The sequence below is a fragment of the Schistocerca gregaria genome, chromosome 2 (genome assembly GCF_023897955.1).
Source record: "Schistocerca gregaria isolate iqSchGreg1 chromosome 2, iqSchGreg1.2, whole genome shotgun sequence".
In the NCBI taxonomy this organism is placed as follows: domain Eukaryota; kingdom Metazoa; phylum Arthropoda; class Insecta; order Orthoptera; family Acrididae; genus Schistocerca; species Schistocerca gregaria.
The window spans coordinates 592,234,858-592,260,909 of record NC_064921.1 but is presented as its reverse complement, the minus strand read 5'-3'; the positions used below and the strand labels follow the sequence as shown (position 1 = coordinate 592,260,909).

General features: G+C 41.7%; 1 protein-coding gene across 3 annotated transcripts in view; it reads left to right on the top strand.

The window, feature by feature from the left end:
• LOC126334148 (cleavage and polyadenylation specificity factor subunit 1) overlaps window positions 1-26,052 on the top strand; it is a 382,681-nt gene that overhangs the window by 77,201 nt on the left and 279,428 nt on the right. The window contains exon 1 of one of the 3 annotated variants that reach the window (XM_049996803.1): window positions 15,335-15,703. The exons of 1 other annotated variant lie outside the window; for it this stretch is intronic. The gene's annotated coding sequence lies outside the window, so the exon portion shown is untranslated. Of the gene's footprint in view, window positions 1-15,334; window positions 15,942-26,052 lie in introns of those variants that run through there. One more of the 3 variants, XM_049996805.1, reaches the window with a different exon arrangement.

Sequence of the window (26,052 nt, the reverse complement as noted above, 5' to 3'; positions counted from 1 at the left end):
CGACAGTGTCCATAAATAGCGTAGCCCTGCACGTGTCTGACAGTTTTCGCAATTCTTTGAAGCCTTTGGGTGCACGGCACTGGCAGCAGAGCGATTGATATTGCCTTTGTTTACGTTTTTCGATGTGAATCACTCCCTTGGATGTCTGCACATAATTATGATGACTTTTGCTATTTTCTGGGCTGCGCTTCCGGCTATACATTCATTTCGTGAACTCCACCATCATCAAACACGGGAACCACATGTTTGCTCCACTAGTCTCTGCGTCACTGCCTCTGGGAGTGATTATAAACTGTGTTCTGTCTGTGATGAGTGGGGTAGAAATCATTTCCACGTGGCATGGTACCTAGCAGAATGCTATTTCCTTTCCTTCACGCTTTAGTACATAAAGTGTGCCTTGCACATTTGGGACCATACATTTTCTGTATGGCTTGTAGAGCGCTTAGGGAATCAGAGCAGTTTAGAAAGTTATTCCATCGATTGCATCTCATCTGTTCCAGTGCCTTCAGGATTGCTTAGAGGTCTTTGTCAATGACTGTAAATTCGTCAGGATTCCCAATCTAAGTACGCTGTCAGGGAAAACTACAGAGCAGCCGACAGAATGGTGCTGTCGAGAGACGAATGACTAAAAATCAGAAGTGCAACTGGCATTCGGCTGAAATTGGAATGCACTCACATGATGGCACTCGCTCTCTACGCTTGAGACACCATTTTGGGTTCATCATATTTCACTTGTTTTCATATTACAGCTTGTGTGTTATGAGAGTATGCTATTTTACAGTAGAGGCGCAATGAAGGTTTATCAGTCTACATGTGATATGTTGTAATTAAATATCAGTTTATGAAACGTCATTTGCAAAAGTCCTAAGGAAACTTACCATGAACAGTTTTAAAGCATCAATCCACATGCAGTCACAATGGTCTGGTGGTTAGAGATTTGTCATTATAGAGTCAAAGACAGTAAGTTAGACAGGACATGTTTAGAAAACACGTACATACTCTGATTAAAATTACTTTGTAATTGACCTATCAGTGAGTCAATTGGCAGGAGCTAAGCATCAGCCAATCACAGCTGGTTCTTGGACTCCAGGTGCTTGCTGTGTTGCCTGCTCTGTGAGCACAAGCAGCAGAGCCTTGCCAGATGATGTGACCTGCAGGGTTTGGGCAGTGTACAGGCAGGCATGCCACAAGGGCGGCATTGGAGGGGAAGGAGCTCGAAATATTCAGTGATTTTACGTTGTTGCACTATAAAAATATGTTTATGCAAATAAGGCAAATGTATACCTGCAGCTGAAGTTTGTCTTTGATAGACATTTTAGTTTCTATGTAAAAATATTGAAAAGAAATGTTTCAGATTCACCATATTTATCACACAATCATATACAAACTATTTGATTAAAAGCATCGATTCTTTTGCAATTTATAATTTCATATTGTAGCTTGCCTTAAGTGGTCATAGTTATTAAAATGTTTTTAAAAGTAATCTATAGCAGTTAATTTGGAGAGCTTGCAGTGAAAACATAGTCGCTTTACCCTCAAAAGACTTAAGATATTATGTTACTGTACATGAAATGCAGCCATCATACTAAAGTTCTTTTTAAGGATGGAGGGAGTCATATCTCAGTATACTGTTGAGTAAATATAATTAGCTTTCAATTTTTTTCTCTAAGAAAACATCGTTCTTATTGTAATGTGGTCATAAAATTAATAACTCTCATTTTAGTATAATACTTTTATCAATCTGATAAAAGGTTTATTATTTTATTTACACAACCATACATGTAATAAGCTGAGAATTTATATATATCACTATTCCATGGTTTTTGTTACTGATCAATGCATTAAAATGCAATGCAGATCAGTCTTTGCTAAAGCATACAGAATTGGGATCTGTGAATCGTTCTGTACCTATTGATATCAAAAGTTATCGTTATGGACAATGGGTCATATCATTTGTCTACCACTGATAAGGCACCTACAGCAACTTTCAGAAAGCAGACATTATTGGCTGGATACACATTCTGATACCAGTCGACTGAGGAAAGAGTGAATTACTGCTACTTGTAGCTCTGAATAAAACTATGTGTTGTAGATAATTGGCAAAAAATATGGGTATTAGGTTCTCAGACTTCCATCATACCACTGCCATTTCAATTCCATTGAACTCATATAGTCGTGAGTTAAGGTTTATTTGGCAAGGGACAACAAAAAAATGTGCACTATCAGATGTTGTTGTTGTCTTCAGTCCTGAGACTGGTTTGATGCAGCTCTCCATGCTACTCTATCCTGTGCAAGCTGCTTCATCTCCCAGTACCTACTGCAACCTACATCCTTCTGAATCTGCTTAGTGTACTCATCTCTCGGTCTCCCTCTACAATTTTTACCCCCCACGCTGCCCTCCAATGCTAAATTTGTGATCCCTTGGTGCCTCAAAACATGTCCTACCAACCGATCCCTTCTTCTAGTCAAGTTTTGCCACAAACTCCTCTTCTCCCCAATCCTATTCAATACCTCCTCATTAGTTACGTGATCTATCCACCTTATCTTCAGTATTCTTCTGTAGCACCACATTTCGAAAGCTTCTATTCTCTTCTTGGTCAAACTATTTATCGTCCATGTTTCACTTCCATACATGGCTACACTCCAAACAAATACTTTCAGAAACGACTTCCTGATACATAAATCTATATTCGATGTTAACAAATTTCTCTTCTTCAGAAACGCTTTCCTTGCCATTGCCAGTCTACATTTTATATCCTCTCTACTTCGACCATCATCAGTTATTTTACTTCCTAAATAGCAAAACTCCTTTACTACTTTAAGTGTCTCATTTCCTAATCTAATTCCCTCAGTCATCACCCGATTTAATTTGACTACATTCCATTATCCTCGTTTTGCTTTTGTTAATGTTCATCTTATATCCTCCTTTCAAGACACTGTCCATTCCGTTCAACTGCTCTTCCAAGTCCTTTGCCGTCTCTGACAGAATTACAATGTCATCGGCAAACCTCAAAGTTTTTACTTCATCTCCATGAATTTTAATACCTACTCCAAATTTTTCTTTTGTTTCCTTTACTGCTTGCTCAATATACAGATTGAATAACATCAGGGAGAGGCTACAACCCTGTCTCACTCCTTTCCCAACCACTGCTTCCCTTTCATGCCCCTCGACTCTTATTACTGCCATCTGGTTTCTGTACAAATTATAAATAGCCTTTCGCTCCCTGTATTTTACCCCTGCCACCTTTAGAATTTGAAAGAGTGTATCCCAGTCAGCATTGTCAAAAGCTTTCTCTAAGTCTACAAATGCTAGAAACGTAGGTTTGCCTTTTCTTAATCTTTCTTCTAAGATAAGTCGTAAGGTCAGTATTGCCTCACGTGTTCCAACATTTCGACGGAATCCAAACTGATCCTCCCCGAGGTCTGCATCTACCAGTTTTTCCATTCGTCTGTAAAGAATTCGCGTTAGTATTTTGCAGCCGTGGCTTATTAAACTGATAGTTCGGTAATTTTCACATCTGTCAGCACCTGCTTTCTTTGGGATTGGAATTATTATATTCTTCTTGAAGTCTGAGGGTATTTCGCCTGTCTCATACATCTTGCTCACCAGCTGGTAGAGTTTTGTCAGGACTGGTTGTCCCAAGGCCGTCAGTAGTTCTAATGGAATGTTGTCTACTCCGGGGGCCTTGTTTCGACTCAGGTCTTTCATTGCTCTGTCAAACTCTTCACGCAGTATCGTATCTCCCATTTCGTCTTCATCTACATCCTCTTCCATTTCCATAATATTGTCCTCAAGTACATCACCCTTGTATAAACCTTCTATATACTCCTTCCACCTTTCTGCCTTCCCTTCTTTGCTTAGAACTGGGCTGCCATCTGAGCTCTTGATATTCATACACGTGGTTCTCTTCTCTCCAAAGGTCTCTTTAATTTTCCTGTAGGCAGTATCTATCTTACCCCTAGTGAGATAAGCTTCTACATCCTTACATTTGTCCTCTAGCCATCCCTGTTTAGCCATTTTGCACTTCCTGTCGATCTCATTTTTGAGACGTTTGTATTCCTTTTTGCCTGCTTCATTTACTGCATTTTTATATTTTCTCCTTTCATCAATTAAATTCAATATTTCTTCTGTTACCCAAGGATTTCTAGCAGCCCTCGTCTTTGTACCTACTTTATCCTCTGCTGCCTTCACTACTACATCCCTCAGAGCTACCCATTCTTCTTCTACTGTATTTCTTTCCCCTATTCCTGTCAATTGTTCCCTTATGCTCTCTCTGAAACTCTGTACAACCTCTGGTTCTTTCAGTTTATCCAGGTCCCATCTCCTTAATTTCCCACATTTTTGCAGTTTCTTCAGTTTTAATCTACAGGTCATAACCAATAGATTGTGGTCAGAGTCCACATCTGCCCCTGGAAATGTCTTACAACTTAAAACCTTGTTCCAAAATCTCTGTCTTACCATTATATAATCTATCTGATACCTTTTAGTATCTCCAGGGTTCTTCCACGTATACAACCTTCTTTCATGATTCTTAAACCAAGTGTTAGCTATGATTAAGTTGTGCTCTGTGCAAAATTCTACTAGGCGGCTTCCTCTTTCATTTCTTAGCCCCAATCCATATTCACCTACTATGTTCCCTTCTCTCCCTTTTCCTACACTCGAATTCCAGTCACCCATTACTATTAAATTTTCGTCTCCCTTCACTATCTGAATAATTTCTTTTATTTCATCATACATTTCTTCAATTTCTTCATCATCTGCAGAGCTAGTTGGCATATAAACTTGTACTACTGTAGTAGGTGTGGGCTTCGTATCTATCTTGGCCACAATAATGCGTTCACTATGCTGTTTGTAGTAGCTTACCCGCATTCCTATTTTCCTATTCATTATTAAACCTACTCCTGCATTACCCCTATTTGATTTTGTGTTTATAACCCTGTAGTCACCTGACCAGAAGTCTTGTTCCTCCTGCCACCGAACTTCACTAATTCCCACTATATCTAACTTTAACCTATCCATTTCCCTTTTTAAATTTTCTAACCTACCTGCCCGATTAAGGGATCTGACATTCCACGCTCCGATCCGTAGAACGCCAGTTTTCTTTCTCCTGATAACGACATCATCCTGAGTAGTCCCCGCCCGGAGATCCGAATGGGGGACTATTTTACCTCCGGAATAATTTACCCAAGAGGATGCCATCATCATTTAATCATACAGTAAAGCTGCATGTCCTCGGGAAAAATTACGGCTGTAGTTTCCCCTTGCTTTCAGCCGTTCGCAGTACCAGCACAGCAAGGCCGTTTTGGTTAATGTTGCAAGGCCAGATCAGTCAATCATCCAGACTGTTGCCCCTGCAACTACTGAAAAGGCTGCTGCCCCTCTTCAGGAACCACACGTTTGTCTGGCCTCTCAACAGATACCCCTCCGTTGTGGTTGCACCTACGGTACGGCCATCTGTATCGCTGAGGCACGCAAGCCTCCCCACCAACGGCAAGGTCCATGGTTCATGGGGGGAGGCACTATCAGATATGGAAACCAAACTCTCTCATCATATTGGCATAATGTTGTAAGACACATGAAGGACATAATAATGAAAGCATGGGAAAATAAATATGTAGTGCAAAAATATCATAGAACAAGAACAAGTAAGGTAGAACAAATAAATTATTTTATTAAATTCAGACAATTTTATGGCTGTCTGGGAGTGGGAACCATAATTTGGATATGGAGAAGGACGTGACCATGTTGTGACTAAAATCTGGTGGCAGGAAAACCATTAGTGACAAATAAGCGCCAGCTAGTATAAAACAGCGAAGAGTGTATCGTAGATACAGTTCCAATTCGTGTCCAAAGAATATTCCTGATTCGTGGCCTAAGTCGTTATACAACACTGAACCACAAAGCGAGATAGCGAACCAGACAGCGAACGACGGCACTGACAACTGGAACGAGCTGTCTGCCCGACTCCCTGACTCGGGGCCAGCGCTCCTGTTATGTTGTGTAGCCAGAGGGCGCTGTAGGCCCCAGCTCAGCAATGGCGCGACGTCTTCGGTCAGCGGCAACGCCATGCGCCGCCGGCGGTCACGATAGGAAACTGTGGCAAGCAATGCAACAGAAGGGCGCGCGCGCTATAGTTGTTCCGCAGATACAACAGAAAACATCTTGTAGCTACACACAATAGTGAAAGTGATTCAGACATAACTGTCATGCTTCCATTAGTGATATACACATTACCAAAAATTCTGTTGTTTTCACTCCTTAGAATTTTCTCTGTTTATTTAGATAATTGCTTACTTTGTGACGTGTGTGACTGAATGCTAGTCTTATTGCTGCTGATGGTCTATAAACATGTTATTAAGGCATCGTAATGCATCATTGTCGCTACAGTCGCAGCTACTGCTCTCCCCTCTACCTACAGAGGCGTTGGTAACAGTTGGTAACATGACGACTTGTTTCTTTTTTTGTTATGGATGCAGCTGTCGATTGGTACATTGTGTACTAGCCGGCAACCCTGCTCGCCACCAGTGCCGTCTGTCAAGCATAACGCAAGTTTAATTGGAAGAAAATTAAAGAATATTGTTGATACACTTGTCGACTGTTGTTCCACATAATTATGATTCTGTTCAATGCGTGTGGTGACCCATGGCACAAGCTTCTTTATGCCCTCCTTGGAGAACTCTGCTACCAGAACCTTCAACAACTTCAGAACCTCTTTCGGCATCTGCTCATAGCTAGAAAATTTAATTCCTTCATGAACGTATGAGGATGGTAATCTGAAGGCGCCATGTCAGGGGGGGTATGGGGGGGGAGGGAGGGATTGAAAATATCCCAACCTAACTAGTCCAAGAGTACATCGGTGGCTAATGCTGTGTGAGGACAGGCAACAGAGTCACTCTTATCATCAGCATTTCCCTTCTTTCGTTTGAATGCTCCTTTTGAATCTTTTTAGGGTGTCACAATATCATTATGCACTGATGATCTCCCCCTGAGGCACAAATTTTACCAAAATGATGTCTTTTCTGTTTCAAAACACTGAGACCATGAGTTTTTTTGCCCGAAATTGTGGTTTGCATTTTTTTGGCAAATGGGCAGTTTGTGTGACGGCACTGCCACGACTATTTTTTCGTCTCAGGCGTGTAATGAGCCACCCATGTTTGACGTTTCATCTCCAGACACAATAAAGCTCACAAAATCCTCGCTTTCCAAATCATTTTACTCAAAAAACTCGCAGGCGCTAATGAACCGATTTTCTTGTGCTGTTCGGCCAGCTGTTTTGGGACCCATCTTGCGCACAGTTCCCAGTATCCAAGCATTTCTGTGAGTGTCTCGTATAAGAGAGTTCTGGAGAGTTGTGGAAATTTCATCCACTGTCAGTCGGCGATCTTTACGAACAGTTAGCTCGATTTTTTGTGTCAACTCATCAGGCAAAAGGAAGGTCTTCCACTCCTCTGGAGGATTCAGACCTCGGTTTGGTGCAGCTTACAGCAGATGCACTGCTTTTCCTACTTCATTCTGAGGATGTTGCTTCTTGTACTTCTTTTTGTGTTGTGTCTTCCTGTTGCACTTCTTTCTTTTTGTTTCTTTCTCTTATTGCGTCGACCGCTCACAACTACTCATGTGGCAATGTGGATATCTGTGGTCGTTTGCCAGTGCACGTAGTTGACTAGGGCACTGACGAGACAGTTCGCGCTGACACTTAAAATATCCTCTCGGACTGCCGGCATCAATCTCTTAGCATCGGAATTATCGTTTGCAGTGTGCTGAGCAATGTCTCTGTGGCCTTTCCCCACACTATGGCAGCACACTTGAGCCCTGGCTTGATTAGTGACAAGTACAGCATAATGCCACAGTGTGATGCTAGTGTCGTCGTGGGTCTCAGCAGGGAGTACAGCACGTGCATTCTTCCTAGCGGTTCACTCCTCGTCTCCCTGATATGTGGCTTCCATGTCAGGCATTGGTCAAATGTGACACTGAGGTATCTGCCAGTGTTGGACCAGGATATGGACCCCCTGATTTGTAGTGGCTGCAGCTCTAGAGGAATCATCTTTCTGGTGAAAATCACAGCCTGACTTTTGGCTTCGGTGAATCTGAACCGCCATTTTGTGACCCATGCTCCCAGCTCATTGAAGACCAGCTTCAGGCTTCGCACATAAAGTGCTGTGTCATCCACGTAGAGTGCCATTTCGACCCTCAGTACATTTGGGACGTCTGCTATGAAGAAGCAGTACAGGAGGGGGCCAACAATTGACTCCTGAGGTACCCCCACTCCGATGGGCCAAACTGTAGATTTCCCATCGTCCATGCCCATGTGGAAGGTATGCCCAGTCAAGTACTATTGGAATAGGTGGGCGTGCGACGCTGTTATCCCATCATCAGAAGTTTGTACATGAAGCCATCGTGCCACAAGCTGTCAAAGGCTCTGGAGACTTCAAGGAGTACAGTCCCAAGGTACTCATGTCGCTACAGTGCCTCCATCACCTACTCCAGCATGCGCAGGAGTTGATGCTGTGTTGAGTGGCTTCTGTAGAAGCCAAACTGTTTGTCAGGGTGGAGGCCTTGATCCCTGAGGTGGTGCAACAGTTGCTTGGTGCACAACCTCTCAGATACTTTGGAGACTGCTGGCAGCAGGCTGTCGGGCTGGTAGATCTGCACCAGCCTGTGTTCTTTATCAGCCTTCAGGATGGCTGCCACTCTGCATTTTTCTGTGCAGTAAGGTAGTTGCAGATCTTCAGGATGGTGTTGAAGATTGTAGTTAATTCGGTAACCGCTTGTGGCAATGGATGCTGTAGCATGTCTTTATTGATATGGTTCACACCCTCGCTTTCCTGGGCTGGAGCTGTGCTAGTTGGTACTGTACTTCTCTTCTGAGATGTCTTCCATGACATCTGTTTCTTCCTTATTGCTCATGAACACTGGTAGCTACCCATCTGTCAAGCAGATGTGTTCATTGGCGATGACGCCCCCCACAGATGTGAAGTTGGCTGCAAGCGCATAAGCCAACATTCTGGTCTTGGCATCAGGTTCAACGCCGGGATTCGCTGGCATCGATGCAAAAGTTGCTGTGCCGTCTTCCATCTGATACTGCCACTGATTCTGAGTGTGACAATTTTTCCAGTCTGATCTCGATTTCGGTTGTTGCTCGTTGCAACTTTGACGTTGTGGCATAGTCATCTTAGCAGATTCTTGATCGTCAGTTGTCTCGTGACTTTCCATTCCTGATAGACCCAAACTTTCCAGAGTATGGCCTGTATGATTTCGGGAGGGAAGCTGCTAGGAATAATCCATTTGCTTCCATCTTCTATACGTTGTGGCCACCTCCCCTGTGTCCAACATGCAGTGCTTAGATACGGTGAGTGCCTCATTTGCACCTTTGTCATCAGAATGGGGCACAGTGCTGGCGCTTATTTGTCACTAATCGTTTTCCTGCCACCAGATTTTAGTCACAACCTGGTCACGTCCTACTCCATATCAAAATTATGGTTGCCACGCCTGGGCAGCCAGATGAGTCCGGAAATCCTCACAGTCAGCTTGGTGATTTGGTGATACTTCTTATGAACCTCTGGTGGGTGCAACCCCATCTGTGCCCAGGTCAAAGGTCAGTGGCAGATGATCTGACAATAGGGCCAGACATACGGTCGCGATGGCAGTTGTGTGTGGCCCTCTTGACGATTGCCACATCCAAGACATCTGGGCGACAGTGATGTGGGCAGTGTGGGGCGTCATATGGCCCCAGCATTATTGTGCTGTTGTTGTTGGCCACTTGGAGCAGCCATCTGCTTCCGGTGCTGGTCACTCGCGAATTCCACTCCGAATGTTTTGTGCTGAAATCGCCGCCAATAAATAGGTTGCCCCACACCGACAGTAGAGCGTCGAAGTCCCTGGGTTGCAGGAGACGATTTGGCTAACACTATGCATCAATCAAGATCACTTGGCCAGCGGAGGGGCTGATGGTAACACCTGATACATCCAGTGTAGTCATCTTGGAAAACAGTTCTGGTTGTTGGTGCAACGATGTTTTCACATACACTGCCATCCCGCCACCCTCCGTTTTTCTATCTGTGTGATAGAACTGGAAGTTCAGTGCCCACATGTTTACTCCAGGTTTGAGCCAGGTTTTGGTGATGAGGCAGATGTCCACATCCTAGTCAAGCAGTAACTGCCGAAACTCACCTTCTTTTGCCCTTATGCTATTCGCATTACACACGCAAATGGTGAGGAGGAGATTAGTTTTTAACGTCCCGTCGACAACGAGGTCATCAGAGACGGAGCGCAAGCTCGGGTGAGGGAAGCATGGGGAAGGATATCGGCCGTGCCCTTTCAAAGGAACCATCCCGGCATTTGCCTGAAGCGATTTAGGGAAATCACGGAAAACCTAAATCAGGATGGCCGGAGATGGGATTGAACCTTCGTCCTCCAGAATGCGAGTCCAGTGTGCTAACCACTGCGCCACCTCGCTCGGTTCAAATGGTGAGGCCAAGGACTGGTGTGTTAACCTTGTCTGGGTGTCGTGGATGCTGGTATGGTGATGGCCTGGTGGCCGCCTGCACTGCAGCTACTATAAGCTGCGGTATCTGCATGATGAGCTGTCTGAAGTCGTTTAACATCGCCCTGAGTTCCGCAGCTTCAATTTTCGCAGTTGGTTTCTCCTTACACAATGTCATCTGTTGTGCTTCATAGTCGGTTTGCGAGTCGGTAGTGATATTTAGTGGCCGCTGTCCTCGCCTACCGCACCCCTGGTCCGCCCTGGATGGCGTCCGTCACTCTGTCTGTGGTCCGCTCCCAATGGCGTCTGCCGCGATAGGCGCGTGCCCCGCCTGACGTTCGGGCCTCTGTATGTTTGTGGCGGCGGCTGGACATTGTCGTGATGGCCTGGCTGGTGTTGATGTTCTTGCTGTCGCTGCAGCGTAGCTCCTTTCCTGCTGTACTAGCTTGGATGGGGCTGGCCACCCTCTCTGGTTTGCGGCTACGCGTTAAAAGGCACTGCACCCTCGTCAGTTCGCCACATGTTTCTCTTGGCAGTTGCAGCATCTTGGAGTATCTGTCTTTAGGGTAGTGCAGTCCCAGCTGAGGTATGTACCCGCACATTTCACCCAGTATATGGGCATCTACCACAACTGTGTGATGTGGTCACAGCACTGTTGAAGTACTGTGCAGGCCCTCTTCTTCTGCAAAGTTTTTCTACTGTAACTCTGACACTGTTCACGCACTTAACCTGGGAATTATTCCTGTTTTCCTTATTGTCATCCAGGACGGCAAGGAAGAGCGGTGTGTCCAAGTTGTCTCTACGTGACTTCATTTGCAAGGCAGCACTAATGTTATAGCCCATTTCTGCTAGCAGCTCAATTAGGTATATTTGGTCCATGCTGAAGGGCGCTTGTGGAAGACGACCTTCACCCTCTTCACTGGCCCTGAGATGAAGCAGAGGAAGCCCTCCTTCTTCACGAAGTCCATTTCTCCTTTGTAGTCTTTGGCTGTGGTGAAAACTTGGTATTGTTCGGTTCCTGTCACGTGAGCTGTGAAGTTAGCTTTCACGGTTGATTTTATATTCTCTTCGGATGTTTTGAAGGCGTCCACACGCTGAATGCCGACAGGCAGTGATGGATGCATCTTCTTCTGCTGTTTATTCTCTATGTTATCCCTGCCTTCATCTGTGAGGACGAGGAACCGGTTTTTGGTGCGATGCAGTCTGTTGTTATGAGTATGACCATGCTGGCTGTGTCTTTGCATTTCAGCTCCACGAAGCCATCTTTGTCTGGCATGTGTGGGGCTCTCATCCTCTTCTGTGAGGCTTTTTGTTGCGTGTAGAGTGTGAGGGTACTAGTGGTGGCATCTGCGGCAGTGTGTTTCATGCTGTTGGTGGTCGCGTTCGCGCCAGTTGGGCGCTTCAACGACGTCTGCCACCAACGCCATCCTCTCAGCTACCAGTTTTGCCCCTCACATAAGACCTAGCAATAGGGCAAGGCCCTCATCTGCCTCTGGAGGGTGTCAGCACTTGTCACAGGTGGCGTGTTCTGTGATGGAGTGGCCAGCCAGAGTGGCCGAGTGGTTCTAGGCGCTACAGTCTGGAACCGCGCAACCGCTACGGTCGCAGGTTCGAATCCTGCCTCGGGCATGGATATGTGTGATATCCTTAGGTTAGTCAGGTTTAAGTAGTTCTAAGTTCTAAGGGACTAATGACCTCAGAAGTTAAGTCGCATAGTGCTCAGAGCCATTTTTGTGATGGGGTGCTGTCCTTGGTAACCATGGGCTGCAGATAGTCATTGTTGCATGCAAAACAGAAACTTGTTCCGCAACACTGCTTGTAGTGGTGAGGTGGAAGACAGGTGGTCCTCCTACATTCAGGCGTGCGCTACAGCATGCAGGGGAAAGCCCCCGTCCACAGAATGCGCGCTCAATCTCTGCTATGTTGCACCTTTCTTCCTGGATTGCCAGCCCACTCGATTCTGCAGCTGAGGCTGCATCTGCATAACAAGGAGCCAATCCAGTAGTGGCATTCTTCTCATTCTCAGAGTCCATGCGCCAGTCCATCTTAGGTAGCGGGTAGGATGAGGCCTCCAACAACAAGCCACACTACTCGCTCCTGCAGCCAAAGCCACACAACGACTTCTCTAGCACAAATTAGTAGTCTTCTCGGAGTCCAATATCTTCTGCTAGTTCGTTAGCGGCGAGGGGCCAGATAGGGAAGCCGATAGAGCGAACTCTGCTAGACGGCAGTCCGCCACCTCCTCCGCATTTTCACAACGATCTGCACAGGAAGGCATCTCAGCGTCGAACTTTCCCATTTGAAGCACATTCTGGTAGTTTCTTATTCATGTACAAGAAGTATGTTCTGCAACATTCGATGGTATGTATATACAAGAGCGTGCTCTCGCAGAAATGAGTTCATTCCATTGCGTGACTTCAGTCTGAGTAAAGAACGAAAGATGATATTGCTGTGAGTGAAACAACCAACAATGACATTTATATTCCTTCTATGACAAATATTTTACCATGTTTTCCGAATACGTCGCGACTTCCAAGGGTGTGGTTAGGCAGGACCCTAAGAGTTCAGCTTAATTTGCTGCGAGTAAAAGGAGAAGCCACCATATGTATAGCCTTTTTTCTCATCAACACTTCGCTGTTTATATGAAATATATCGTGATTTTCGAGGATGTGGCTAGGTAGGAACCTAAGAGCACAGCTTAAATTGTAGTTAATGAAACGAACAGCAGTGGTATTTTTAGTCTTGCTTGTCAGAAAGATTTTGTTAAATCGAATCTTTAACAACACTTTCGTCAATTTGTCAGTCACGAGAAAGATCGTGCCACGCTAGCGAGGGACGTCACGTGACTGCTTTCCGATTTCACCTGAATGCCAGACGCGCTTCCGATATTTAGTCACTAAACAAGAGGTTCATTCAAGTAGTTCCCAGATAGCTACTTTCCAGGGTGAAAGACAGGCGCTGCGCGTGGGCAGCTGAGATGGTGTAATATCCTTGTTTGCTTTGCTTAAACGCTTGGTAAAATATTGACGTCCTGAACATTCTCCCTTAACGGACAGAAGCAGGGTAACCGAAGAGTAAGTTCCGAATCCGACGATTGTGATCACAAACTATTTGCAGTTGCATGGAAAAATAGTTTTTCCCATTCAAACATTCTGAGGATCTTTTGACGTACTGTGTATTCTCTTGTCTGTTCCATCGATTGCCCAATCGCACCAGGCACCCTATTTCCACGCAAAATTAGCTTCAGTTTGTGCCCTTTCCCAGACAGACAGCCACTTTATCACGTCTACTCCTAAAACGACCTTCCTGTGACATTGTGCAACTAACCAATACAGATGTTAAAGCTGCCTGTCACATCTCTAAAACATGTTGTTTCATGACTGTCAAACCACAAAAAGATTCAGAATGTGTTGTAGTGAAAGGAGCTACTAATTTCCCCCTGCCCGATACTTATAATGGCTAGCTTTCCTGAATGTTTCACTTAACTCCCCTGCCACATGATGCCACACACGAAAGCGTTCCATAAATTCAGTGCAATACTTTCAACTCCCCATCACTCGACAGAAAATCCGATTCCAATTAGATGGACATAAGCAATAAACTGCAGTTAAAAATTTTATCTTTCAGACAATTGCAGTTTTGTTGGATTCTGCAAGTAAATACTTGTGATTTAGTGAAAATGAATAACATTCAACATGAAATAGATGAACACAGGAATTGCATCAGCTACTGAAATATTTAAGAACCCTCCATATCTACGCTTATTGTCAAAAGGTCGATCATATGGGGTATAAAATTTGCAACTGGATTGAAGATTTTTTGGTAGAGAGCACACAGCATGTTGCTTTGGAGAGTCAACGTCAGATGTAGAAGTAACCTCGTGTGTTCCACAGGGAACCGTGTTGAGACCCTTGTTGTTTATCTTGTATGTCAATGATCTCGCAGACAATATTAACAGTAACATCATGATTTTTGCAGATGATGCAGTTATCTGTAATGAAGTACTCCTGGAAGAAGCTGTATAATTATTTAGTCAGATCTTGATAAGATTTCAAAGTGGAACAAAGATGGGCAACTAGTTTTAAATCTTCAGAAATGTAAAACGAAAGTAACATAAAATTATCCTATATATATTATATCAATGAGTCACTGCTGGAATCAACCAACTGATACAAATACCTGGGTGTAACACTCTATAGTGATATTAAATGGGATGATCACATAGGCACAGTCATGGGTAAAGCAGGTGGTAGACTTCGGTTTATTGGTAGAATGCTGGGGAAGTGCAATCAGTCTACAAAGGAATTGCTTACAAATTATTCGTGTGACCAGTTCTAGATTATTGCTCCAGTGTGTGGGACCTGTACCAGATAGGACTAACAGAGGATATTGGACGTATACAGAGAAGGGCAGCAGAAATGGTCACAGATTTGTTTAATACATAGGAGAGTTGAACAGAGATATTGGGGGAATTGAATTGGAAGACTCTTGAAGATAAACATAAACTACCCCAAGAAAACCTGGTAACAAAGTTTCAAGAACCAGCTTTAAATGGTGAATCTAGAAATACACTACAATACCCTACTTATCGCTCACATAGGGATTATGAGAATAAGATTAGAATAATTACTGCACGCACAGCGGCATTGAAACAATAATTCTTTCCACTTTCCATACGTGAATGGTGCAGGAAGAAACCCTAATAACTCGTATAATGGACGTGCCCTGTGACAGGCAGGTCACGGTACTTTTTAAAGTATAGATGTAGGTGCAACAAAACAGGAGTCACGTTGATTATACCCCCACTCTTACCGAGGCAGCCCTGCGCATGACATAATCTAGCACTTTGGGACGGCAGAAAAAAATTTCCCGATAGAGTGAGGCTGCTTGCTCTCATTATACAGCAAACGGATACACACCAAATAGCCAGAAGTTACGAGAAGGGGCTGCTTATAGCGCGAAACTCCGTTGGCAGCTGCTTGAACGAACCATAAGAAATATTTCTAAGATGCTAGCAAATGATGGACGCTGGTCGATCAGATTGACAAACTCAAAGATGGTAGGGGGTTGTGGGAGAGGATTGGATATGGATATTTGAAAATTATGAAAATTTTTTTTTAAACTATTTTGTAATATTCATAAATCAAATCAATTCCTAGTGAGTGTAGCGTGGTCATCGATCATAAACAGTTCATGGCATTACAAGTGAAGGGGTGTAGGTGAGCATATACCATAGTGTTTATATTTTCTGTAGCGTGCAATATTTTTCATGCAATTGTGTTATGTTGAAGAGCCACTCTTTAAGGATTCGGTATAAAACCTGCTATATTCTGCTGATGTCGACTGGTTTCTCTAGCGTAGACGCCTATGAGTAACGAAAAGGGAGCATGCCGGTTTAGGAAGCAGAATACATACCGGTATTGTGTAAATGTTCGATAACAGAATGTTTTCAGGACAGTAAGTATTATTTGACTGCAATGAGTATTACTTATTATCAATTGATAATCACTGGCATGGCTGGAGGCGTGTAGCTGTTGCAGAATCCCAAAGTTGAAAATCTTCCATAAGTTTGAAGGGTTGACTTTTACTTGTGTTGTGTTACACTTGAAGAATGACCTTAACCACTGTATAAATAACGACAGTCTACAGTGAACATTTTGAACAGTATTCAGTTGCAACTCAGCTGTAAAATCTATTCATTAATACTTTAGAAATGTATTTACTGTATTGATGCTTTTTTCGAACATTGTATAACAGATTCAAAGTATTACTAGACCTCTGAGTTCCCAATTCTGACAAATAATACATCACGATAATTATTTCTCTCTAATAATGTCCTATGAGAAGCGAGATTCTTAATTTGTGTTAATATACTGAAAAATTTGCATCAGTAGCACATTTCAATTAACTATTAAAGGATAATATTATTGTATAAAAAGAGTGCCAGGCAAAGCGATTCCATCTCAACTAACGCATTATCTGCACCTGTAAAGGAAACTTTTAAGAGGTATTAAGAGGAAAATGGGAGGAATAGTAAATGTTATTGGAAAATAAACGAATTTCTTTGATTTTATTGATCATTTATCTTATGCCTCTAGTATAGAAAATCGTCAGTGAATGAAAGAAAGTGAATAGGGCGAGATCGAAATTGGGCTTGAAAATCTACTGTAGCAGAGGATTGTGTTTAATGAGCATATCATAAAAAATTACTGGTAGTGAAGTTACACAAAAGCAGATGATTAGATTTGAGGAGGAATGAATGACTAGCAACAGAGTTTTAGGGAAGAGGAAAAATATTAGCTGGAATGATTTTGATAAACCATGTAGGGTTTTCAAACCTAAGATTCACATGTGTCTGAACATGACAGTTTGATGACTTTTAGTGCAGAAATGGAGGGCTGTTCAGAGATCAATGAAAAGAAGGCTGTTGGGAAATTAGTGAGAGAGAGTTAATACAAATAATTCCAAGGATCACATTACAGTGATATTGGCTTTTTCATCATGGAGCAATGAAAATAAATAGCTTAAAAATATACATCCACTCAGAGTGTTTAAGTATTCTTTATGAGGATAGGGCAGAAGAAACGATACCAGCATTTTCCTGAAATGATTTAGGAGAACCTAAATCAAAATGACCAGATGAGCAAACTCCATCCTGCTGAATATGAGGTCAGCATCTTAACAAATGCACTGCTTGATTTAGTTGGTCCCTGTTGTACAATGTTCTTTGATATAAATACAGTTTTTCTCTTCATCAGTGCACAAGAACACCCCCTAGTGACCGCAGTCCAAGAGCTTGCTGCCATGCCTCTTGCACCAATTCCGGACCCTTCAGAAAACTGGCTCCGTAAATGTGCCTTTGTTCACCATGCATGTCTTCATGTTCGTCTGTCATTATACCTGAAAAACTGAGTTTGCGTCCTGCATGATACATAAGGTGTTGAACTCAGGAGGATAATATGATTGCTGTCATACAGTGTAGATGTTTGTATGTGATTTTCTTGCCAAAGCATTGCAGTAATGTAATGTGACAAGGTGGTGGCATTAGCCACATTCATTATTAACCACTACTATCAAGTCTTGTATGTCATCTTTCATTTATATTATGCATTAGTTATCAAGAATATTTTAGCTGCCTTTTTAAACAGATGTATTTTAGTAATCTTTTTCATTTCCTTGGGAAATGTATTATAAAATTTTATTCCCTGATAGAAAATGCTGTTTTGGGGTTTGTTTGTCTTTCTAGTAAATATAAGTCCAAACTGATTTTTGTTCCGTGATTATGCATAGAAATTTTAGTGAAATGCTTAGTAAGTTAATGTTTTTCCTGATGTGCATAGCGGATTGGTAGATGTAGGCCTACTCCCTTGGTGCAATAAGGATACAATGAGTCTGACTGCTAGTTATTAATCCTACAGCTCCTTTATGCAATTTGGAAGTTTATCCTTGTTTTGTGCTTTGAATGCCTAGAAAAGAATTCCATACCTCAGAACTGAGTGTATGCGTACATAGTATGTCACCACGAGACTGTTGATAATGTTAATTGACAATCAGAATTTTTACCTAAAAGCTTTGTTATACAATCTATAAAATTATCATGAATATTTAATCTGACAGAATTGTGTTCCCTCTTTATTTTGAAGCATGCACTGATTTTCTTTATGTTCAGTGTTAATTTATTATATGTGGCCCAATACTAAACATACTTGAGAGTTTCATTTGCTTTCTCTAATACGAGTTAGTGTTTTATCAGCGACAATGCTGTTGCTGTATTTTTCCCCATGTCTTATAGTATCTGGAAAGCAATTGATGTATGTTAATGAACTGAATTTGGCAACCAATACATAATTCTGAGGATACTTATGTTTATGTTTTGCTTGTCTGAAAATTGTTTTACTAAAAAATTATCACGAGCAGATGTGTGAACCGCTTTGTATAAGACTGGAACCACTCATTTTCCCTTCCTCTTACATGTAGTGCATCTAGTGTGTGCGGTAGTATTTTACTGCCAACAGTGTCAAAAAAACTCGACAAGTTTATGATTGCCTGTAACACAGTCATCCTTGTGAAGTTTTGTCATTTTGGAAACCAAAGTATGCTTCATTAAAAAGTTGTATCTATTCATGTAACTCATTTGTTTGTCTGCTAGGGCTAAAGGATTAGAGAGAGTACATGTATCAAATAATTTATTTATTTATTTTTTTTTTTTTTTTTACATCAGAATCACACTCAAGTTCAAATGGTGGAAGAAGTAAAGTTTTAAAAGAGGAGCAAAAATAATGTCTTATGAAACATGTGTGATAATAGCATACTATAGATTTAGCATTGAAAATAAAATATTTAGGAATGAATTTTGACTGTCAGTAAAACTAGAATGAGGACACTAAGTTATTAGCCAAGAAAGTGTGATTGGCATATTATGTTTGCCATTAGTGTGTAAAAGCAAGGGCCTAATCATTAAATGTTATTTCTATGTACACTCGATCTTTAATTATTTGGTAATGTTATGCACAAAATATGGGCATAATTTCCATTCCACATTAAGGGGAACATGAATAATAAGAATTGAACACTAATAGGCTCACTGTGAAAATCTCTTAAAAAATGTGGTAGTTCAAACTGAACTGCCCAAGTGCATTTACTAATTTGTAATACACTTAATCCATTATTGGGAACAAAAACAAATATAACATTTACAAAGAAAAAATAAACTCCAAACATTATTTTCTGCTAGGTAATCAACCTGTACAATATGTTGCTCAAAGAAGCTGTCAAGAGACAACGAAAGCCAACATATTTATCCTACAGTTAAGCTGTACCTCTTACCTAATTAACAATATGTCTATAGTAAAGGATCATATAGATAACACACTATGTTGATTGTTAAAACAAAGCTTAAGCATATTGTAAAATACCTCTGCAATATAGAGAGAGAGGTTATAATTATACATCCACTACTTGACAGGGCCCTCATGAAAACAAGTGATAGTTGGACAGTGAAACTTTGTGAAAACATTTGTAAGCACATGTGGATGAGAAATGAGTAAACCATTGAAAGAAACACACTTTAATTTCTTCATGAAAGTGTAACATTTGTTAATTGTTTACCGTGATTATGTTCCCTATTACAAATATTGCCCAGTCTGACAACCATTTGCATCCATGACAGCCTGAAACCGCACTGGAGGTACCATTTCACTAAATTGTTCGAACACTTTTCAAAGGTTGAGCATGGAATGTTCAGCTATCTTGACACGACTCATTAACTGCTTGAAGATTACACATGACATCCAGCATTCTCAGCCATAGCAATGGTAACTTCTCCAACAATTTGTGACACAATTAGCCTGAGCCTCTCCCAGGAACTATTCTCATATTGCCAGTTACTTTGAACTTCCGAATTATGTTCTTCAACTATGTTGTGGAAAGAGGACCTCTCCATATTCCTGTAATGCATCTGTTTACGCGAAAAGCAGCAGTGTTATGAGTTGAGCACTGCTTACCTTTTTGAGAAGGCTCATGTTGACTGTCTGCAACTTTAGTGCACATTGATCTTTGTGTTTCAACCCTACTTCGCCGTACCACTGCCAGCAGCTAATGGCAAGCCATTACACTAGCACTACCAGCAATGCAAATCCTGCAGTGCTCTGTCTGGACATCATTATTATGAAGTCCTTAACCACATGGTAAATAGTTTTCCATGTACTCTGACTCAAATAGCGAAAGCTTACTTGCAACCACCCTGTACTTTTTCAGTATGCGGTGTTATAGTTGTCTCCATTATCTAATTTATGGAACACAAGCCAAAATTCACTTGAAGCACTGATAGAAGTACACTGACACTGATAACTGTATAATAGCTTAGCCTGTGACAGAGAAAACACGAAGAAATTTAACCACAAATAATAATCAATTTGTGAACAGTTCCTTATTAAGTCATTATAAGAATGACGTATCAGTGGCATCCAATTAATACATGGCTGGAGTAAGCAGTCTCAGGTCTGCTGCCTGCCGTGGTTCTCACTTTATGGTGTTGTAATTTAGATGAGGGGCTACCAGATGCAAAGATTTTAGTTACAGCAGAAAGTGCTGTAATCAAGACACTGGGCATAAGGAAGGAGATGCTGGTTTGGATGTTAACTCCTTGAGGCAATCTCACAGGCATTTATGTGCATGTGCTGTCAAACCAACAGTCAGGGATGTAAGTTGTAGAGTGGCTTCAGTACAGGCAATAGCTGATGCTTCAGTTGTCACCAGAGCTGGTTTTGATGGCACATAAAGTTTGATGATGATGGGAAAAGAAAGTATAGGTGGCGGTCCAGGTTTGCTTGAACCTTTACTAGCAGCCATCAAGCATGCTGGTCATAGTTGTCAAGTCAGACCAAAGGGCCCTGTGCTTAGTGTCAATAGTGCAGGTGGACGCAAAACACTAGGCATCAGCAAGAGCAGTACCGTGCAGTGTTAGGGTGCATTGTTAAGGTGCCTGCAGTACTTCCGCAGGACTCATGCCCCACAAGGTGTAGCTGTGTAAGAACTGAGAAATGTGAGCAAATCATTGGAAGAATTGGTATTAGTACTGAAAACCTGCCCACTGGATTTGATATGCATCCCATTTCCTCTGCTTCAGCTAGCTTAAAAAAGGTGAGTGATTCATCACTGTTTGCAATTGTGTCTGAAGTGAATCTATTGTTGTTATCCATTAAAAATTTCGGAGTGCCATAAATAGCAAAAATTTGAAAAAGAACTATAATTGTTGTGTGTGACATTGTAGCACCCATTGTGTGTACATAAGGAAAATGAGAATATATATCAGTAATTATAAACCACATGTGAGTCAGAAAAGGACCCTCAAAAGTCGACATGCATATATTTTCACAGTTCAGTGGGTGTGGACAAAGGAAAAAACTTTCTTAGTTGCCACCTGTTTGGAGGATCAGGTTGCGTGGAAGGGAACCAGTAGTTTGAAATCTTGAGTGAGTGACTGACCAATAGACCTAATGGCTAATTTTCATGTGATCACCCCCTTACCCCCACCCCTGTAGCTCTGGTGTAAGAGCCATTTCATGAGAGTATGAATTTGAGGAACGAAGAATAGTTCTTGATTCAGAGACAGTGTCATAGGGAAAGTAACACTTGAGAAGTGAATTTGCTCAAGATGGTATTCTTTTGGGCCAGTCTTACTGTACACAAGCTATTTTGCACAGTATTGGATCTTTGACAGTCTAGAAGGTAACTACACATGACTGTACTGGGAAGTAGTTGATAAAAGAACAGATGTTGTTGTCTGAGTGGAAAGGACAACTCCATGACAGTTGAAATAGTGTGCAGGACCTGTGGGAAGTTGAGAGAGCATTGGCATTTAACTTACTGGCCAGGAGATTGGTAACATATTTGATATTGGTATTTGCGAAGCGAGAGCCAGATGTTGTTGACATTGTGTTGTTTCAACCTCAAGAGGATTGCAAGGTCCAAATAATGACCTCGAAGGCATGTTTGTGAATTGGAAGTGCACTATACAGTGATGCAAATGAGATTTCTGGACTGTATAAAAACTGGCCAGTCTCTCTTTCTCAATCTGTGACTGTGTTGAGATTAATGTTTTTTTTTATATATAACGTGTGTGGTACTCCATTCCATTTAATTTCATTTCCTGTGACCAAGAACTGTTCCGATACCATAATCTGAAGTGTCAGTTGTTTCTATGTAGAACTTGCTGAGGCTGTATGGAACGAGGCATGTTTTTAATTTCCAGTTTTGTTTCAGCATTGGGAAACCCATTCACAATTTAGAGACTGCTCAAATTTTGGCATCTTTGCATTAAAGTGTATGTTATGGGACAGAAAGTTGTGCAACTTTTGAAAATGGAAATAATTCATTTTTCCTGAAAATGCCTCAAGTTCTTGTAAAGATGGAGTGGGCATTTCTGAAATTCATGAAATAGTATGTAAGACGTCCTGTTTACTCAAAATTAACTATATATATATTGCATTAAATTGCACTTTATTGCAGTTCAATGCAGCATAGTGAACAATAACTCTGGGTTTGCCAAATGATTTTATGTGCTGTGCCCTGTGACTCTGATGTCATTTAAATAATTGACACATGAGAATTGGCTGAATAAATTACGGGAAGTAGGATTGGAAGATCATAGTATTGCTGGCAACAATGAAAGGGCATTGATACTGGAACAGGCTGAAAGGAATCTTTCTTACAATAAAGTGCAGTGACATTGCATCAATTGGAATCTAGTGATACCTACCCGAAAAATCTGTTTGCGTATAATGTTTGGCTCTATTGAGAAAAGAGAATAAATCATCTGTGCATTGAATAGGGTTTAAATGAGTGATAACTGGAGCTTTGATTGCCTTAAAATCCCCACGTGATCAGTAAGATTCTTTGTATATCTATATTTTAAGCTCTTGATTTTTATTGTATTACTGTGACAGCTCTTATATCAATGTGGTACTATGCTTGGATGAAATGAATAAATAAAATAAGATCTATTCTGTTTATGAATCACTACCCGAGATGCTACAATGTCACATAAGACATGTGTGATAAGATTAGCCTAATCAAACTTGGGCAGTGTGACTCTGGTGTAAAATATACACAATGAGGTACTTTGTGCATCATAAATCAAAAATGAGTCAGAAAATTCTGTGTTTTAGTTTTCGACTGTTTGGTGTAGTATTGCTATGGGTACCATATTAACCTGTTCATGTCCCTGAAAAACCGAACTGATTAGACATCTATTCCAAATATGGTTTGAGTGTATGGGAGCAGCCCTACAAAAAAGGTATTTCTCTGGATACATGTTTGTAGACTACTGGGATTACAGATTGACATTTAATCAGAATCAACTGTTGTTTATATGAGAATAAAAGTCCAGATTGCTTAGAAAGAGGTAAGTTTTCCAATTCAGAAGTGAAGACAGTTGCATCCATGACTACCTGGAACTTTACTGGTTGGCACAGACTACATACGTCGATAAGTAATTTTTATGATGTGCCTGTTGATGGCTGCCACTGTGCATGTAAGTGATGTGCACCATTGTCCTGCTTGAAACAAAATCAACAACGAACAGTGTGAGATTGACAGACACTCCTGACATGGCTAGAGTTAAGGGATTGGGAAGAATGGAGCACACTTGTTTTGACAATTCTGCTTTGAATGATTGACAAGATGCTGAGGAAGAGGTGAGCAGATAGACCACATGTCTTGTGTATGTTCCCAAGTTGGCTGTGACATTACTGGAACTTGATCATTCACTATGGTGACTTCTTGGCTGCTCCAAAGATGTCATTCTGCTGCCTGAATTAAGGGATAACTTTGTGCAATTGCCGAAACTTCAGAAAGTGATGAGAATGTCTAGCACAGTGCCTGTGTTCAAATCTTTTTGTGTGATGCAGTCATGAATTAAGGAATCTGCATAAGACTGTCTCCTACTCAGTCTGTAGGATTGTGATGAGACACACTTAACTAAACACACATAACTGAAGTGACACAACCACTCTGGTACTGCCTAATTTTGTTTGTTGTAATACACAGACATTGGTTCAACAGTATGGGAAAAGGGCAGTGCATTGAGGTCCTTTAAAGAGTGTTATGTATGAATCCATTAAATTGTGTGGTCCCTTACTTTTGTGGTATGCTGCATAATTATGCTGAATATATTTTTAGTAAAGTATCACTTGTTGACACTCTTTAAAGGAAGTCTAAGCTGTGGTTGGGGTGGCAGATGACATTGACATCAATGCTATGAGAATAGCCACATGTGGTTGGAACGGTTTCATCTTTTTCTGTTTATTATGTAGCAGTTCCAGTAACACTTGTTACATTCTTGTCCACTTGGATTTGTAGCCTCTCATTGACAATGTTTTATGATACATGCATAACCCAAGTTTTTGAAGACAAGTCAAAATACAATAGAAGTGCTGATAAAAATATTCTGATGCTGAATAGCCTCATTGTTGACATGAATGAGTTTAACCAGAATCAATGACCAGTTCATAAACATTGTAGCACTAATCGTGTTGAGATTTACTTCAAGATATCATACAAATAATATCTGCAGAGAATAAACAAACACAAATCTATGACTTGCAGTAGCTGTTTTCATAACATGCTGTGGTTTGGATGGTGGTGCTGCTTGACAATAAATTTCTAATCAGCAGTTACAACCCTGTAACGGGTGGACCTTAGTGACCATATCAATATAAACACCTAACCATGCCAGAGGTGGTCACAAGATGTCCGGGAGCTTTGATGATCATCTTTGCTCATCTTCCAGAGCTAAGCATCTCATTCATAATAGATGGATACTGACTCTCTTTTTTTTATACAGGCAAATTGGAAAGCATGAAGAATGTAATGGAAAGGTTGATATGATCAAGTTCCTGAAACCATTAGAAATGTTGTGCATAATGCCTAGTGATAAGGTAAGACTGAGTTCTAGGACATTAGTTGTAACATTATCAGCAAACTTGGTTGCAAATATGTATACAGGCTAGAGAAAAATTGTGTCATGACATTTTAACACTGGATAGCTCACGCCAATAGGAACCAAAATTACTAATGTTGTGTAGGTCGACAACACCATTTTTAAACTACGGAAATTTGGCACCATGTGCTCCGATTGGCTGTGGGTTTGCTCTGTTGTCAGTTGATGGGCAGCACTATGGTTGTCGGTTCACACATACAAATGTCTCTTGCCCCACCATTGCCCCAACGTGATACGCACATGTGTCAAATAGGTTCTGCTGTTTGTCTGCACCTCATGTCAGAGACATTCACATGTAAGCTACACTTCAGAGCACATGCACATCACCTGCGATTTAGTCATACAATAAGCATGGCGGCACAGTATTCGCTTGAAGGACAATGAGGTATGGTTTTTGTTTATGGACTAGCCGGCGTTAATGAACATGGAGCTCAATGGTTGTATGAGGAACGGTGCCCAGCAAGACGCCACCCACACCTGCAAACGTTTACAGTAGTTCACCAGCGACGTGGCAAAACAGGCTCATTAGTGGGATATCATGGTGATGCTGGAGGACCTAGAACGCGATGGGATGCTGCATTTGAAGAGACGGTTCTCGAGCGCTTCGAGGAAGCACATACGACAAGTGCTCAAGTGGTTGGACACAACACGGGAGTCACTCAGTGGTTAGTCTGGGAGGTGTTGAGGGGTGACGGCCAGCATCCACTTAGTTTCCTCCCTGTGCAAGACCTAAATCCTGTGGCGGACTATGAACACACGCTAGAGTATTGCTGGTGGTTTCTGCAATGTGTTGAACGAGATCCCAGCTTCCCCGCCATTGTGTTGTTTACCAATGAGTGCACATTCCATCGGGATGGCTGTTACATCACTCAAAACGTTCAATACTGGGCAAGGGGAAATACTCAAGTCACATAATTCCACAGACACCAGGAATGATTTTCGCTCAACATTTGGGTAGGAATTGTGGGTGACCATCTGATTGAGCTGGTCCGTCTACCTCGTCGACTTACTGGGGCAAATTACCTTCACTTTTCGCAATAAACTCTATCCAGCCTGCTGGAAGCTGTT